The sequence below is a fragment of the Leopardus geoffroyi genome, chromosome A1 (genome assembly GCF_018350155.1).
Source record: "Leopardus geoffroyi isolate Oge1 chromosome A1, O.geoffroyi_Oge1_pat1.0, whole genome shotgun sequence".
NCBI classification, from domain to species: domain Eukaryota; kingdom Metazoa; phylum Chordata; class Mammalia; order Carnivora; family Felidae; genus Leopardus; species Leopardus geoffroyi.
Genome location: NC_059326.1, coordinates 7,234,375 through 7,253,114, shown reverse-complemented (window position 1 = coordinate 7,253,114; position 18,740 = coordinate 7,234,375). Strand labels below are relative to the sequence as shown.

Here is an 18,740-nt window from a genome sequence, read left to right as displayed (position 1 = left end):
CGGGGACTGAAACTGACAGAACACTTCTTTAGGACAATTTGGCAACATGACAAACAGCCTTCAAAAGAAGACATACCTGCTGACCTAAAAACGCTACTTTATCCTAAGAAAACGGGTACAGCGTAGATTGGATAATTTTTATTTCAGATTTCTTTGCATGTATATATTACCCAGGAAAACATTTGGACGGGTGTTATCAAGATGGTAAGAGGAGTTTCTGGGTGATTTTAATTTTTTTTTGTTTGCTTTCTGTATTTTCTATTTTTTCTAGAGTGAATCTGTATTATTTGTGCACTTTTTAGCAAGATTTTGAAAAAAAAAAAAACCCAGAAAACATACTTATCAATCATATTCTGAGACATTACTCTTTTTATTTTTAACTTCTATATATTTTTAAATTATATATATAAATATATGTTATAATTATATATATATATATATAACATATATATATATAACTTACTGTCAAGTTGGCTCACACACAGTGTATACAGTGTGCTCTTGGCTTCAGGAGTAGACTCCTGTGATACATCACTTACATACAATGCCCAGTGCTCATCCTAACAAGTGCCCTCCTCAATGCCCATCATCCATTCTCCACGCCCCTCCACCCCCATCAACCCTCAGTTTGTTCTCTGTATTTAAGAGTCTCTTATGGTTCGCCTCCCTCTCTGTAAATACTTTTTTTCCTTCCCTTCCCCCATGGTCTTCTGTTAAGTTTCTCAAGTTCCACATATGAGTGAAAACATACTGTATCCGTCTTTCTCTGACTTACTTCACTTAGCGTAGTACCCTCCAGTTCCATCCACGTTGCTGCAAATGGCAGGATTTCATTCTTTCTCATTTCCGGGTAGTATTCCATTGTATATATATGTACAAATCTTCTTTATCGACTCATCAGGTTGATGGGCACACGGGCTCTTTCCATAATTTGACTATTATTGATAGTGCTGCTATCAACATTGGGGTGCATGTGCCCCTAAGAATCAGCGCACCTGTATCCCTTGGATAAATTCCTAGCAGTGCTATTGCTGGGTTGTAGGGTAATTCTATTGTTAGTGTTTTGAGGAACCTCCACACTGTTTTCCAGAGCAGCTGCACCAGTTTGCATTCCCACCAACAGTACAAGAGGGTTCCCGTTTCTCCACATCCTCGCCAGCGTCTGTAGTTTCTTGAGTTGTTCATTTTAGCCACTGAGATTGGTATGAGGTGGTATTTCATTGTGGTTTTGATTTGTGTTTCCCTGATGATGAATGATGTTCAGCATCTTTCCCTGTGTCTGTTGGCCATCTGGAGTCTTCTTTGGAAAAGTGTCTATTCATGCTGAGACATTGCTCTTAAGACACTGTATGAGGTGCTATGGGTAGTAAAACAGGGAGATGATCATCCCTGACTTTAATATTATTTACAATATGTAAGCGGTAAAGTGAAAGAAAAGAGAGGGATAAAGTTGGACACAGATATAGTTCAAAGACAGAACTACGCACCTAATCACAAAATTTGGAAACTGGTCATTATACACTGATGCTCTATAAAAACGCTTAACTATACTGTTGTAGTACTACTTTACATAACCCTCAAACGGTGTTAATATTCTGTGAATATTTTATGATGGTTATTTTACCGCAGCAGGCACACGGCTTAAAAAAAACAAGTATTATTTAAAAACTTAAACTACAGCAGCCCTCTTGCCTCAACCTTCTCCACCCACTAAAAAAATCCATTTCAACCCTTAAAAAAAAAAAGAAATTCTGTTTATCCTGGTATTTGTCACCATATTTCTCTTAGTGTGCCGGGAAACTATTTTGCCACCCTCTTGACCTCCAAAAACCACATCTACCTAGTTTTGTATAATTTACGTTTTTAATAAAGTCTCACCAATAGGGATTTTTTTTTTTTTTTCAACGTTTATTTATTTTTGGGACAGAGAGAGACAGAGCATGAACAGGGGAGGGGCAGAGAGAGAGGGACACAGAATCGGAAACAGGCTCCAGGCTCTGAGCCATCAGCCCAGAGCCCGACGCGGGGCTCGAACTCACGGACCGCGAGATCGTGACCTGGCTGAAGTCGGACGCTTAACCGACTGCGCCACCCAGGCGCCCCAGGGATGTCTTTTAAAGAATGCCTTTTCAGTTAACTCAGCAGCTCGACACTTCCTGCTCCACCCCCGAGAGCCCACCTGACCGGGTCCGTGGAGAACGAAACACTGACCACCTTGGGCGCCCTCTCACCCCCCAGACTCACTCGCTCGGTCAGGACTGAGCCTTCACAGTTGAGCCTCGTGGCGTCATGAATAGGTAAGTGCATCTGATTACCACGTAGCATCTGTCGGGGGGAAGACCCTCCTCTGCCCTATGGTCCTTCTAGCTGGACTTGGAATCAAATTGACATGAGACATATTAATAGGAAAAATATTGAATTTAATAGCGTACATAAGGGGAATCCACACAGACATAAAATTTCAAAGACAGTGAGGCAACATGAAGTTCATATGGGCGGGGTAGGGCCTGAGGATACCAAGGGGAGGAAGGCTATTAGCAGGAAGGTGAGAGGAAGGATTTGGAAAACCAAGCTTGCCCTATGATGCAGATCAGTTTTTTAGGTAAAGGGGTCTCTGTTGATAGCTCTCTTCCTGGTACAGGCTCTCCTTTCCAGTTTGTCCAGAGTTAGGCAGTTGAGGGGAGTCCGAGAGCTTTTTCTGTGTCTGCCGGGTTTTGATTACTTTTAACTTGAGATCATCTTTATGCCAAAGTGGCCCATCTTGGGGTAGCCTGCCCTTGACCCCTACACAGTATTTCTTCCATCTCTTTATAATAATAATAATAATAATAATAATAATACATCCTATTGATGTGATCTGAGGGCTTTGTCTCATCCAGTATTTCATGAAAAATGTATCCTATCTAGCTCCAAAGACCCCTTTTCACCTTAATATATGTAAGTTAAAAACTGAAAAGGTAAAAATATTCCAAATACACCTCCTCCCCCTTCCCATCGGTAAGTGTGGTACTGTATTTAAAAAAAAAAAATTTATTTTTTGAAATACATTTTTGTATTACATATTATGTATATGCTTTATATACATAATATATAAAAATACGTGTATATTTTATGTATATTTATTTTTGAGAGAGAGCGCGAGTGAAAGCAGGAGGGGCAGAGAGAGAGCAAGACAGAGAATCCCAAGCAGCTGCACGCAGACAGCAGAGAGGCGCTCGAACTCTCAAGTTTCCAGATCATGACCTGAATGGAAGTCGGAGGCCTGGCGGACTCAGCCACCCAGGCGCCCCAAGTGTGGTAGTTTCTAAATTAAAAACAGCTAATCCATCATACTCAGATCCATCCACGTGCGCCCTCTCCTCCTGACAACACAAAGTTAAAAATCTTCAGGGAAAAGGCCTGTTTGGGCCGGTCCCCAATTATGAACAAACCGTGTATCAGCTGCAAATAAACGAGAATGCATTTTCCCAAAAAACCCAGGTTAAAATGTTTGCCTGGCTCTCTTGGACCAACCCACAAAAGCCTATCTGGGTCAGAACACGGTTGAGATGCTGTACGTGTTCGGGAAACAATACTCAGTCCAGAACCGTGCAGAGATCCCGAGGGCACATTCTAGGCACCTTCGAGAGGCGGACACTGATTTTTCTATAGTTTTGACTTCATGTAAAACCATTTCCGGCACCGTCATGAACTTTATCTGCCCCGATTTCTTGGAGATCTGATTTACAACCACGGTCAAAGAGAAAAGCAGCTGTAAGCATGAGAAAGGCTGCTGGGGCAGAAGGAATTCCCCGTGGGCCACACTCAGTCCCCAGCCAGCGTGGGAGGCGGGACCCCACTGCCAGGGCTGGGGTGTGGCCAGCTTGCTGTAATTGGTTTAACAACAGCTGACGTTGGCGTTGGCGTGGAGCTTCGCCTTTGGCCAGGTGCTGTCCCATCTGAACACGACGACGACGACATAGTTACAGCAACTAGTTTACAGGTGGGGGAAGTGTCACGCTGCCTAACGTGCCCGAGGCAGCCCCTGCTAGTGATCCTGGGGGAGGTGGGTGGGGAGCCTGGGCACTTACTTGGAGGACCGCAGAGGCGGAGGAAGGAAGGACCGCGCACTATTTTGCCCTAGGAATGTTGAGCATGTGCTACCTCCCACCCCCAAATTCTCCTGCCTGGGCTTTCCTTCCAAATAGGAAAAGACCAATCCCTGGCAGTCACGTCTGTTGCCCTGAAATAACAACATCATCTTCAAACTCAAAGGGGAAAGACTAGGAAGTCGGGTAGTTTGCCTCACTACTGACTGTAGCCTTCGGTTTTTCCTGAGACTCTTGCTGACGAATTCTGGGGTAAGGAAACAGTTGAGCCAGCCTCTGTTGAACGTGATCACAGAGGCTTAAATCATCGGAGATGATGATGAAACATCAACCTCAGGAAACAAGATAGTTATTTAATGAGATGATGACACGTAAGTGAAAGCTGCATTAAAATACCGGAAAAGCAAACAGCAGGAGAATACGGCAGAACGAAGTACACAGAGAACCCGAGCAAGTAAATAACTTATTCAGACACACGTTTAGTTCTGGGTGCTTTTTATACTTAGATTCTTAACATCGCCAAGTTTTCTTTGTGAGACAAGTTCATTCTATTAGAATATAAAATTCGATGCGGGCAAGAAGCCCAAGAAAGCCAGCTCGTTAAGCAGACAGTGTTCTGGGCACGGGAACAAACTAAAATCAACTTTCAACAATCCACGTGGGTATCCTCTACACACGGTTTTCCATCCCAGCTTCGCTTCCTCGGGCCTGCCTATTCATTCCATGAGCCAGCTGGGACATGCTTAAGGAATGTAAACTGATGATAAGAGCAGCTTAAGTAAAACCCAAGCGGGAATGCAAATCTGGTGCAAAATCATCTTCAAGTCCAAAGTCAACAAATTAGTTTTGAGTTATCTGGGTCTATGTTTCTTTTTCCTCACATAAATCAATCTAAGAGGTAAGTCTACCCTATAGAAAGGGTGGCAAGAAAACCAAGGCAACTGAAATGAAACGATAGAAACTGACGGACACTGGGGCACCTGGATGGCTCAGTCCAACATCTGACTTCGGCTCAGGTCACGATCTCACAGTTTGTGAGCTCGAGCCCGACGTCCGGCTCTGTGCTGACAGCTCAGAGTCTGGAGCCTGCTTTGGATTCTGTGTCTCCTTCCTCTCTGCCCCTCTTTGTTCATACTTTGTCTCTCTCTTTCTCTCTCTCAAAAATAAAGAAAACATTAAAAAATTTTTTTGAAAAGGAAACTGAGAGGCAAATTAGGTAAGAACATAAGAAAATGAGATCTTTCAAGGAATAAAATCAGAAAAGCTAACCATCAATTAATTGTTCAAAAAAAAAGACAGAGCCAGGCCTCTGGATCTGCATTATACTGTGTCTTGACAAATGGTGACGGAAAGTGCTACAGACTGAACATGGGTGTGTTCCCCCAAATTCATACTCTGATACCCTGATTCCCGGTGTGATGGGACCAGGACGTGATTAACTCACGAGGGTGGCTTCTTTAGCTCCACGAGGCCTGGGAGAGTATAAGGTGGCTTCTTTGGTGCTGCTAATGTTGTTTCGTGATCTAGGTGCACTCACTTTATGACTGTTTACCAAGCTGTAAACTTACGATTTGTGCACTTTTCTGTATGCACAATTACAGTCCAATAAAAACGATGAACAACAAAAAAGGTGCCTTTGATCAACTAACCGTATAGTAGCTGTTGCATGATGGATGGGAAAGGCAGTTCAAAAAAGGCAATTACGTCGTGGAGGACTACCCTGAAGGTCTTGTGTTTAAACAGGCGTGACTGTAGATAAACACACGGATTTGGGCATCTGGCACAAACGAGTAAAGTGCCATTGGCCGCCGGTGCCTAACAAACACCTGACAGGCCCAGCTAGTTATCACTGCTGAAGGCCCCCAGTTCATGCTCAGGGTACTGGGTAAAATTCAAAAGAAACTGGACTATAGCAATCTCAAGGTCTTCCCACGGAGTGGTAAGTTTCGAAGAAAGAAACGGAACAATTTACTTAATCTTCAGTAAGGATTTGATGTCAGACCATAGAACATTCTGTTAAAAAAAAAAAAAAAACACAAAAAAACAAAACCAGAGACAGATGATTCGGATCACTGCTGGACATCTGCAAACAGCTGTCTACAGGCTCAGGATCAGTCAGCAGTAATTAGCAGTTAGTTGGTGACCATGTGGATTGGCAGGAGCCAGAGGAAAAACTGGGGGCTCTATTATTCAGTGATTTGATTATAGATATAGAGGAAGAAATTCAGGCCAAACTCATTTAATCTCAGAAAACCACATTGGGCGGGTTCCCCTATCAGCTGTCAAGAAAGGTAAGAAAATTCAAACTGTGGAGAAGGCTTTTGAAGGTCAAACTCAATAGGAACGTTGAGATCATCTGGGAAAATGAAAAGAATTGTTTATAGACAAAAGATGGAGGCTGAGGAAGTTAATTCTGTAGATTATGTTAAATGTGGCAAGTACATGCTCTGTGAGATGATTTATACAGTGATCAAGGCCCTTCCCTGTAGAGGCTTATATGAGGGACTGTATATCAAATAAACATCTGCATGTGTACATCAGAAATAAAAGTTACTTAGGGGAATGTGGGGAAGGAACCTCAATATATCTTTATTTACAATATAACAGGGAGAGTTATGAGAAAAACTGCTTAATTTCTAAAAACAACTTATGTCTGGGGCGCCTGGGTGGCTCAGCTGGTTAAGCATCCGACTTCGGCTCAGGTCACGATCTCACGGTTTCTGAGTTCGAGCCCTGCGTCCGGCTCTGTGCCGACAGCTCGAAGCCTGGAGCCTGCTTTGGATTCTGTGTCTCCCTCTCTCTCTGCCCTTTCCCTGCTCACGTTCTGTCTCTCTGTGGCTCAAAAATAAACAGACATTAAAAACACCAAAAACCCTTATGCCGATAAGATACCAAAGGTCAATGGGGGAGCATGAATTTGAATGCAGGATTAATGAAACTTGGTGATTTCATGCCAACATGGACCAAAAAATAAGAAAGTGGTAGGTCAAGCTACGCTGGGAAAAATCAAAGATGTGGATCGCTTTTTACTTTGATGATCATAACCCCACAAGGTTGCCATGAGGATAAAGTAGTTTATTTGGTTCCAAGTGTTCCGATAAGAAGCACAAGACATAGGAGAGGTGCTTTTTGCTTGACTAAACTCCTAGAGGTCAGGGAACTTGTCTCTTGTCGTCCCAGTGTCCCCCATGTCTGTCTGGCACATGGTGGGTACTCAGTTCATTCTGGGGAAAGAGTGGGATCTGGGTGTGAGTGGGACAGGACAACAATGCAAGGATTTACCAGTAAAAACGCTGCATCTGTAGCAGGAAGAGGAGGTGACGGGGGAGGCAGAAGCGGCGGGACAAGGACGGTGCAGACAAAGCAGGGAGACCGTGTGTCACGGAGCAAAGAAACGTGATGAAAGGAACTGGCGGCCACCTTGGGCCGCGGCGAGCCACGCGGCTCCTTGGGCCGCGTCCCGCGGTGGCCGGGCGTGAAGAGCAGCGCCCAAGCGCCACAGCCTGGGTTGCGTCGTGTTTCAGGTCCGAGTGGGAAACCGCAGCCAAGGGCTGGGGGCGCAGAGGCAGCTGTCAGAATGCGGCACGGCTGGAATTTTTCCCACCAGGATGGAGGTCTTTCCCCCCGCTGGGGCTGCCTGAAAGTCTCAGCCAGCGGTCACTTCTAGAAAACACTTTGCCCTTTGTGTGCTACCAGAGATGAATGACCTTTGTTTGGCTTCTGATACCATTCTTTTGCGTCCTTAGGAGAACGGGTAAAGCCCATTTCATTTGTCTGTTACCGCTCTCTAAACTCCATCGCTTAGTGGAGATGCCGACTGCGCTTTGAAATAAAAGTCCTCAGGGTTGGAGTCTGAGCACGCTAACACTGCGATCCTGGGATGTCGTGGTGGGGGGTGGGGGGTGGGGGTGACTGGATCGTCCCTGCGAGGCCTCACCAGACGTCCCGTGCCCCACACAGCCAGCCCAACTGCAGCACTCTATCTACCGTTACGGGCACGGTACGGCTTTGCTCGGGCCACGCTCCCCGTCCAAACTGTTCTGCACTCCGGACACATCCTTGTCACCATTCAGATTGCATGTTACCTTCTCTGCAAGACTTCCCTGATCTGCCTGCTTGCTCCATAGCAATGGGTGTTACCACTCCTTTCTCTGAGGCCCACCGAGGGACAGATAAAGTCCCACAGACGACGCTCCTAAATATTTACAGGTTATAAAATAAACTAAAAACCATTCAATAACATATGTTCATTCCTCCCGTGATAAATACACCTTCATTATAATAAAACAATTTTAAAAATGCATAAAGCTATTTTTTTAAATGACTGAAGGCAAAATACCAGCACACATTGATAATTCTGTTTACGAGTTGGTAATATTTGGTTGGGTACAGAAATAAAGACACACATCATTCATATATTATGTATTTATAGTCTAAAATGTATTTTCTCGCCTTGATTTTGGCAACATCACTCTACGGGTAAAATCCAGATTTTTACATAAATTGTGTTCTGTGAATATAAATTAGATTCTATTATGTTCTAGTAACCTAAAGTATTAAAAAATATATAGCTGCATTTAATGTGGGTAAAATTTTAATATATTTGCCAAAAGGTTAATTACCTTCAATGTCAAAAACTGAAAACCTAAGTTTGGGATGTTGTAAAATTTCCCGGTAAAATACTAAAATGATGAACGAGTCGGTGTCAACCTTCTCGTACGCTCTGTATCCACCTGCACGTTTACATGTGTGCCAAGTAGTAGGACTTAAATTCCCGATGTTATTCAGCCCCCACATCTACCCCGAGCCTCGTACTGTGCTGAGTCACGAGAACCTGCAGACCCATGCACTGAAACCCTCAGACAAGCGGGAAAATGGAAGCTCGGCACGACGAGGGAAGAGTATTTTCTTACGGTATAATCTGCTGCTTTTGTGGTGAGAAGGTTCGACAGGTTCACACGTCTTTTCTGTCCAACCACTTCCGTAGCTCAAATCCCTCCTGTAGGCGAAAGCAGGTTCTGCTTCAGAGTCAACAGCGGTGCGACCCGCGAATTTCCACGTATTCAACGGTTTCCTTTCGACGATACAGCTCAGAACACAAGGGGGGTGTTTCTCGGGTTACGAATTGCACTGCGTGCGATTCACACGCCTAGTGACGGCGGGGCCTGTGTGTGTCTGCGATCTATGGGGCTGTCTTCCTGCCCAGGTTCAAGGCAAGTCTCCTTCGCACGTTGATATAATTTAGCATGTAATATGCACCTCTGGGGCTGTGATGAAAGCTAATGGCAACAGTGGCTACATGCCATGTATCTTACGCCACGTATCTTACGACTAAGCCTCACAACCCCACTGTGTAACTACTGGTTTACTGATCGAGAGGTAAGGAGAAAATAAGGAAAAGAGCCACAAGAGCCAGTAAAGGATGGGGCTGGGGGGTGAACTCTGGGGCCCAGGATCTTGGTTAACCTTTACATCGCTGTACTAGAAGGTGTGTTCCCAACCCTCAAGAAGCTCAGTCTAGTGAGAGAGAGGCATTTAAGGGAAGACAACAACATTGTACTATACTGATTTGTGCTTCTGACGAGAACTGTTGTGGTGAAGGGAACACGCCAGACCCTTCCCCTGGACTTTGATATTCTCAAATCTCCACAGCTCCCATTATAGTTGACTTCTGAGGGTGGGTAATTATTAGAGAGAGATGACCGCTTCAGTTAATAGGGAGTATGTGGGCTGACTCTTAGAGGGAAGCCTTATGGCTCAGTTCATAAGACACCTCATCACAGGAATGGCTTCAAAATGACATGACCTCATTTTCAAAGTAGTTAAGTATCTTTTACCATATTTATTCTTCAATCCTGATGTAGGAGCCACCTGCAGAAAATACAGGGGTCCGTTTTCAGTTTATATCGTGAGATCTGATTACATAAGGCCTGGTAAATTTTATATACTTCGAAGAAAAGCATCTCTTACTAAAAAAAACTTTGGGGGGGGGGTAGGGGTAGGGACACCCCCGGTAAAATATTTCCCAGTAAGATACTAAAATGATGAACGAGTCGGTGTCAACCTTCTCGTACGCTCTGTACGAGGATGAACTTAGAAAGGAATAAACTCTAAAGAGAAAAGCCCATGAATTCTACCATTCCAGGAACGGCAGCATATCTCGTTGATGGGGCAAAGGTTAAGTTCAAAGATACATGCATGTTCTCCTGAAATATTACTAGCGAGAAATAAACCCAGACAGAGAATCTAAAGTCAAAGTTATTTGTGAGCAATCTCCAGCAATGAAAGCATTTTGTTATCTCCTTAAGAGAACGGACGCATTGAAGAACAAAACTGACGAAAGGAAAACTGCAAGGAAAAAAAGTGCTTAACGTCTAGAAAGATGGCCATAGAAGGGAGCCAATGAGAGAGCCAAGAAAAGCTAATATGGCGGCTGCTTAAATTTGGTAAAGGAAAGGAAAACCTGGCAGAACGCTACAGAAGCCGAAATATAAAATAAAACTCTCTCTCATCAAACAGCCATTCAAAACGCAAAAAAGAAAAAAAAATCACAACAGTGTGCAACGGAAAAAATCACAGCATAAAGCCTCTAAAGTCTGTCTGCATAGCTTTCCTCAGGGAGGGCTGGCGTTGGGCACGCCGACCTTTGATAATACACCGCATTCCAGAAAAACCACCTCACCAAGAGCGTGGTCAGTAAATCACTGTCTGAATCCAGGGAGCTCCGCTGCACACAAGCGACCTGCAGTTCTCTCCAGACTGTCCTGCACAAGGCTTCTGAGCCCCTGGATCTCAGCCCCGAGGACGGCCTAGTCAGCAGAAAGCCTGGTCAGCCCGCGGAAGCTACTTCCCTCAGGGGTGTCAAGGCCGCAGTAAAACTGCCCCCTTCTAGGATTAGGAAGCATACTTAGGGACCAAGAGCCAAGGAACGGAAAAACACGAAGACAGAAAGTTCCAGAATGTGTAGGACTTCCTAGTCGTTTCATGCTCTTTAAAAAGGTGCTTTCCTTTGAAAACCCACCTTAGAAACTCTTCTCCTGGAGCAGCCATCTCACGATAAAAAACTGACCTGTCATCCAGGGAATCAGGCGCTTTTTAGGAACTGAACGGGAAGAAGACATACTGAGACGTCTAATTCTTAGAAGTCCATTGATGCACCAGGAGGTGAGAGGAAGAGAAAGCCTATGCTTCACAGCCATCGACACAGGCTCAGTGACCACCCCGGGGCGCTCAGCGCAAGGCAGAGTCAGGCCTAGAGAGGCCCGAGAAGATGGAGGGCGCGTTGAAGAGGGGGGATCCCCCGGGCGAGGCGTGCTTTCCTCAGGCCGGGTGGACTGCCAGCCCTGGGCCTCATCTTGACCGCCCCATGTTCCCTTGGCTTTCGCACTGGGTATCAAAGAGTGCTTTGAGAGATGTAGCCGTTTCCCCTACAAAACTGGCACAGAGTTCCTGTGTACGTCTACACGCAGACAATATTTCCTACATCAGTAATTAAGTACAAGAATCTCACGTAAAAATAATTCACTGAAACCAAGCAGTACGTCCCGGACTCTATAAACCCTCCAGTGTTTCGAGTTTCAGGCTGTCTTTCAGGTGCCAATTTACGTGACAATGAATCGAAGCAGAACAAGGCCATCTTCCAGCCCATGCTCCAATTGAAAAAATCCTTGGTGACTCTGCATACGAGTGCATTGGGGGGGAAAATTCCGTACTAAGGTAGCGGTGAAAGGAACTAATTAAGCAGGTGGGCACACACACGCGAACCTACCCTTGGGAGTGGCGTCCCTCTGAGGTAAACCTTTGTAAGAGGTTCAAGGTACTCGACCTCGATGGCTCACCCAAACAAGTCGGTCCACACCGCGCAACTGTGCAAACAAGGTCTTACGTGTCCTTCTAAAGCCCCCAGAGAGGCTTCCCTTGTGGCTGCCAGGAGCTGCCGGGTCCTGGTGCAATGCAAAGGGAAATAGGAAAGCATGGTCTGGAGGAAGTGTTTCACGATGCATTTTGCTAAATGTCAAAAAACTGAAAAGCGGACTTGGCCTGTCCCTTTACTGCTGCTGTGCCTTTACGCAGCTGCACCTACGAGAGTCACTGTGTCTGTGACTGAAACACAATCCACCCTTCAGGATGCAGAAACAGCTGTGGTTTAACCGGATGAAGCGGGGCTAATGAAGAGGTTAGGACTGCGTTCAAAATGGAATAGGTATCCAACGGAGACGGAGGGGGGCAATTCTGAGAGATATTAACGTGCTGATTACCCAAACAGCATAATTTGGCCCGTTTCCGATGTCTGATGTACTCGTGGGCTTATAGGAAAGGGCACTGTGTTTTCGACAGAAAAGCTCAGAACCAGAATTTCACATCTCACTTGAAGCAATCAAAGCCCCAAGTTCACAATTCTCCCTTAGCATTTGCTTGATAGGAAGTGGACCGTATGCTAAACTCCTATATCAATTCCTAAACAGCATTTCCAAGAGGCCTCGATTCCAAGTATTTACAGGGCTCTTTTTACTATAATATGGAAGGAAAGAAACTGAGATGGAGAGACAGACAGCACGAGCGGGGGAGGGGCAGAGAGCGAGCGAGAGGGAGACAAAGAATCCCAAGCAGGATCTGCACTGCCCAGGCAGAGCCCAATGTGGGGGCTCGAACCCATGAGGCTGTGAGATCATGACCTGAGCCGAAACCAAGAGTTGGACGCTTAACCCACTAAGCCATCCAGGCGCCCCTAAGGAACCTTTAAATATAATAATATGTTATGAGAACGTAAAGTAAAAGTTTCCCAAATGTTAAGAGTCTAATTTTATTATTTAAAGCCAAGGAAATTATGGCTTAGAGAGGTTAACAACTTGCCTAAAACTAAAGTTATCTTTTTTCTTTTATTGGAAAATTTAACAAAATTCTCAGTATTTCTCACCCTCCCTCCCAACCTAAGATGGCATTTTTCCATCATCCTGGTAGGGATTACCAGGGGACAGACTACAATTATGATATTTTGGCCCAGGGTCATTGCCTTTAGAGAACAATTCTGCAAAGAGCGGCACTAACACGATCCCGGTGCTACTGCGTGTCTATGATTGTGTTGTAAAACACACACAAGCAGCAAACCCCACCCAGCAATGGCTTATGGGAAACTTGGTCCTGGCTGAATTCAGGAGTGGTAAAACTAGAACTCCCTCGGCCTGGCAAATGTCTCTTCAAGTAATTTACTATGATTGCTTAATCATATAAAACCGAAGACCTACATAAAATTACCTAAATTATTCACTTCAAAGGTTTTGATAGATCAAAACCTTTTAATATGCAAACCCATGTTTTAGGCTGGCAACCGGTGGGGTGCAGTGGGAGCCCACTCCACTAGCCAACTGGGTGTTCTTGGGCAAATCATACACCTTCCCTGAGTGTGTTTCTCTCCATAAAATGAGATTAAGCCCTAGCTCACAGATGCATTGTAAGGAATGAAAAAGTATGAGAAAGTATAAAAGGGCTTTCTTTGTATTGATCTTTCTTGGGAGGGGCAATGTAGTTCACCTAGGGATTTGAATTTGGCAAAACATTTTTCAATCTCAGTATCTCCTTCTTTAATTTATATTCTGTGAAGAAAAGCTTCCAGAATGTTCATGTTTTTAATCCTGTGTATTATTCTGTTTTGATATTATTTATTGGTCCAAATAATAAAGGAAATTATTTATTTATTTATTTTGAGAGAGAGAGACACACACGGCGTGGGGGGGGGGGTGGGGGGAGGGGGAGAGAGAATGAATCCCAAGCAGGCTCCGAACCGTCAGCACGGAGCCTGAGGCAGGGCTCGAACACATGAACTGCGAGATCATGACCTGAGCTGAGATCAAGAGTCAGATGCTTAACCATCTGAGCCACCTGGGCGCCCCAAGGAAATTCTATCTTTCTACAGCCAGAGGAAATTTTGTGTGCAGTGTACTTGATATTAAAATAATCAGCCTGCTTGGCAGAGCTAACCAAGTCCTTCGGTGAAACCGAGTGAGATTTTAAAGGGCTAACAGGGAGACGGGCGGAGAACCAGTCAGAAGAGAACTACTTCAAAGGGCCAATGACCCATGAAACACATGATCAGAAACAAATTCTACGAAAGCCCCCTATCTTGTATGTACAAAAAGAAAGCCAGTGGTCTGGTCTGGGTTCTTCAGCCTTTCAAAGAGTTCACTGCGTTCATTCTTGAACTAGGTCTGCTCCAGGCAATACGGGCGGACAGGTTCACATCCCAGTGAACGTGTGCAACATAAGAACACACGTTCAGGATAATTCAAGCTTCAGAGCAGAGTTTCCTACCTGAAAAATCCAGATCGAGTAGAGTTATGAATTAATTGTTCTGTAAACATTCCCTATGCCATCTCTTGGCGCTTTTCAGAGAGGGATTATGCAGTTCTTACTTTCTAGATCTGAATCAAGGACATGTTCAAGTCTCCTTAGGAAAATGACAAAGCCACTAGAATACTGTAAAGAAAAGGATGTGCCCCAGTCCTGCCACTTACTAGCTCCGTGGTCTTGTGATCTTGGTTATCTTATCTGTAAAATAAAGATACTTCTGTTCTTTCAGAGTTCTTACGGGGATCAAATACAATCATATGTATAGTTACTTTGTAACTATAAAGCAGTGAACAAATGTAAGACATTATTTGAAGAAATCTACTCCTGAAATAAAATAAGTAAAAATTAAAAAAAAAAAGAAATTTAAAAAGTGGTTACAAAGTATTGATTGTTATGTGTTAACTAAAACACAAAAGTATTATATAATAGTATCTATAATGTGTATAGCAATTAACAGCATAATACATTATCTCGTGGACCCTCAGAAGAACCCTTGAAGTTATTGTTCCCTTTCTGTTAGGCAACTGAGGCTTAATTAAGAAGTCTGACTCATCCAAGGTCAACCAGTAAAGGGTACACCTGAGTCTCCCCCGGACCTTTCTGACTCCACATCCAGAGCCCCGTCAATTAACACACACCCTTATTTTACTGCGTCTGTGAAGATGTTTTCCACATTTTCAGGATGAGGAAGTGCTGCTTTGGTACAACATGGATTAAACGACTAGAACGTAAAGATAATGGCAATGAAGTTTAATAATATGGGAAATGGTACTTTCACAAACCAAGTATCAGTAAACCTGTATCTGGATTCTTAACCTGAGACTAATTCTTTGACTCTTTTCATGGTTCAGATCAGCCTCATTTCCATCATGTTGCAGCCTGACAAAACAAGACAGTTGTGTCTCTCAAATCGAACTCTCTGGAGCATACGTTCTCACAAAGCTTTGTTATCTTCATATGTAACTGAGGGAGGTTAACACAGGCAACATTATGGACGTAAGAAGCTGAGCCTAAGGAGTCAGGCTGTCCTGGGTCATACCCACTTACTACCCATATACCCTTGGGCTGGTTACTTCTCCAGGCCTCGGTTTCCTCTTCTATAAATGGGAAAAACTCTCTACCTTGAAGGAGGAGTAAACTGGTTTTCCCATGTGGCTAGGCAAATCGGTCTTCTTACTTTACGGTCACAGTTACGTGTCTGTTTGGCCATCTGCTTCTGGCTAGGGAGAAGCCCAGTTGGCTTCCTCGTGTCCTGGCTTGTTCTGAAGCACACTGCTCTCAGATGGGGACCAATTTATTAGAACACGAAAACAAAAAGGGAACCCTTGGCTCGCAAGCTGCAAGTCTGGGCAGCAGTGGTGAACGCCTGTGGCACTTCAAGACAGACATTTTCAGCACAGCGTCTAATCAGAAGGCCCCAGAATCTCCGATTTCCTCCATCCACTTAAGAACAAAGAACGATCTTCACCGTGTCAATAAAGAAGCCAACCAACCAACCACAGGTAGCGATTTGTAGAACCAAGTCCGGAAGGCTTCGATGATAAGATCTGATGCAGAGTATGACTCCACTGCATTTACTCTGACACACAAAGAACATGATGGTGACACTCTTTATTCTTCGTTTTCAGGGAATGAAATGGTAATTGATGCTTACATTTTATATTTTAGACTAATCATTTTTTAATAAAAATCCCGCTAAGTATTCCAAGCCCCAGAATTTATGCGTAAGTATGCAGAACAGAGTAAGAAGCCAACCAGGATAATCATTTTAGTTGCAGAATCTCAACGATGTGTGATCCTTAACTTGCAATCTAAGCTCCAATTAAAATGGATTCTGAGATCCCATATAAATTAGCAGGAATGGTGGTGTAGAAATTAAGAGCTGTGGACCAAATGTTCATGAGGATCCAAGGAAAAACTGCCAGAGTCTGCTCATCTTATTGTGGAGCTAATGTGATTTAAAAAAAAAAAAAAAAAAGGCACACCAGACGTCCAATTTTAGAATGTCCCATTTATTCTTTGTTTTTGGCCTTGTGATTTTCTGATTTATAAGAAATAAATATTTGGTCTTTATCTGTTCCTAGCACAGAGCTTCTAAAACCCTTGGAATTTCCTAAATGTTGAGGGCAATAAAGGTATCTTTTGTCATGTTGAGCTCCTAGGCTTTCTAAAGATGGGGGTTGGCTAGCCCACCCCCAGCCTTCTGGGGCAGGGAGAGGAGCTGGAGATTAAGCTCAGTCACCAAAGGCTGACGAATGGAGTCTCTGTGAATACCCAAAAGGACAGGGTTCAAAGAGCTTCTGGATTGGTGAACATGTGGAGATGCGAGGAGAGAGGAGGCATGGAAACCCCACGCCCGACCCACATACCTTATACTATGTACCTCTTCCTCTAGCTGTTCATCTGTATCCTTTATAACAAACTGGTAAACCTAAGTAAATGTTTCTCTGAGTTCTGTGAGCTGCGCTAGCAAAGTAATTGAACCCAAGTAGGGGTTTATAGGGATGACAGCCCGTAGGTCAGAAGCACAGGCAATAGTCTGGACTCATGATTGGCGATCTAACTGAGATGAGGCGGGGCGCACAGTCTGTGGAGTAAGTCCCAAACCAGTGAGATCAGACACTGTTTCGGGTCGAGTGTGTCAGAACCGAACTGAGTTCACTGCGTGCTGGTGCTGGAAAACACACACTGGAAGCCTTCATGCTCTATCAGGCCTATAAAGACTGGGATTCCTGACAAATTTCCATCAAAGCAAAGGAGAAGTCCATTTGCAATGGCAAAACAAAACGTAAGCAACCCTGCATTAATTCACCCTAGATTTTATTTTTTGAAATAGCGTTCATTGGTGAACTCTCCAAATCTGAAACCATGCAGTAGGTATGAAAGGTAGGGCAGGTGTTCGGGAAACCAATAGTGGCTGCCTTGAGGGTCAGTTTGCACTAATGTGAGAGCCACTCACTTGCAAATGTGGCCTTCCAGAACCAAAGCCCTACCTTCTTAGCCATGTATTACACAATCAGTTGTTTGGGGTTTTTTTAGGTGAGCTCTGTGGACCCACCTACCGCCTGGTAGATCTACTTGGTAGGATCGGCTTGGTTCTCACTGTGCAGGCTACCCCTTTGGAACTCTATCTTTGCCCGAAACGATCATGAGCGTCTTTTGCCTAAATGAACTCCCAGATCTGCATCTTCTCCCTGATAATCCCAAAGGTTATAGGATATTTTAACCTTTCAAACTAAAATTAAGCTCTTAGAATACTCATTGGAGAAAAATACAGAGTCAATCTTCTATTTATGCATTTGACAAACAGTTTTTGAGCATCTACTACGGGCCAGGGTCTATAGATACACCAGTGAGCAGTCAGACCAAACCTGTGCTTCGTGGAGCTTATGTTATAGTGGTGGTACTTGGGGAATGTGGGGGAGGAATAGACAATATAGAATAAACGCAATCAATAGGTAAATTCTATATGTTTTATAAGACATTAATAGGTAAATTCTATGTTTTATAAGACATTAAGTGCCAATACAAAGAGAATGCCGAGGGTAAGAGTGTTGGAGAAGGGGCCACAATTTTAAACAAGGTGTTAAGAATTAGAAGAAACGATACCTTTCTTTCAAAAGTTCAGTAATACATAGGTCAGGAACCAAATGAGATGCACCTTTGCATCCTTAGTATCTAGAACATAGCAGGACTTAAAATGGTAGAAAAAAATGCACATATTTTGTATCTTGCCAAAGCAATCCCATTTGTGATAAAGGCATAGATTCATTAGACAAACTGATCAGGAAAAGGATATAGTATTGACAGAACAGGATCCCTTAGACTCAAATCCTTTGCATTCCATCTCACAGTATCCAAAACAAAAATCCTACGACTTTGACCCCATCAGAATTCTGTGGACACAAGATCCCAAGGATAATTGGTGTCGCCCTTGCATACTGCTGCTGCTACAAAATAAAAATGTCCTTTGATCCCCTTCAAGTGGGATATATGCTGCCTTTTCTTTCAGACCAATAGGACGAAAGAGAACTGAAGCATGGGCTAAAGGTGGTTAAGGGATGGTCCGATCAAAGCTCTTGGGGATGGAGAGAAGACATTAATGAAATAGATTATAACGCACAACCACCCTTATTTGTTACTTAGGCTAAGATGCCAATCACCTCAGCTCTTCCTCCCATTGAAGCCACGGGACAGGCATGCTTTCTTGCCTCACTCAGGAATTTTTCTTTTTTTATTTTAAGTAATCTCTCCGCCCAACGTGGGGCTTGAACTCAAGACCCTGAGATCAAGAGTCGCATGCTC

At 44.0% G+C, this 18,740-nt stretch overlaps 1 protein-coding gene across 1 annotated transcript in view; it reads right to left on the bottom strand.

Moving 5' to 3' along the window:
• Window positions 1–18,740, bottom strand: part of LOC123590973 (protein POLR1D-like) — a 48,298-nt gene that overhangs the window by 20,049 nt on the left and 9,509 nt on the right. The gene's annotated exons all lie outside the window — the stretch shown is intronic.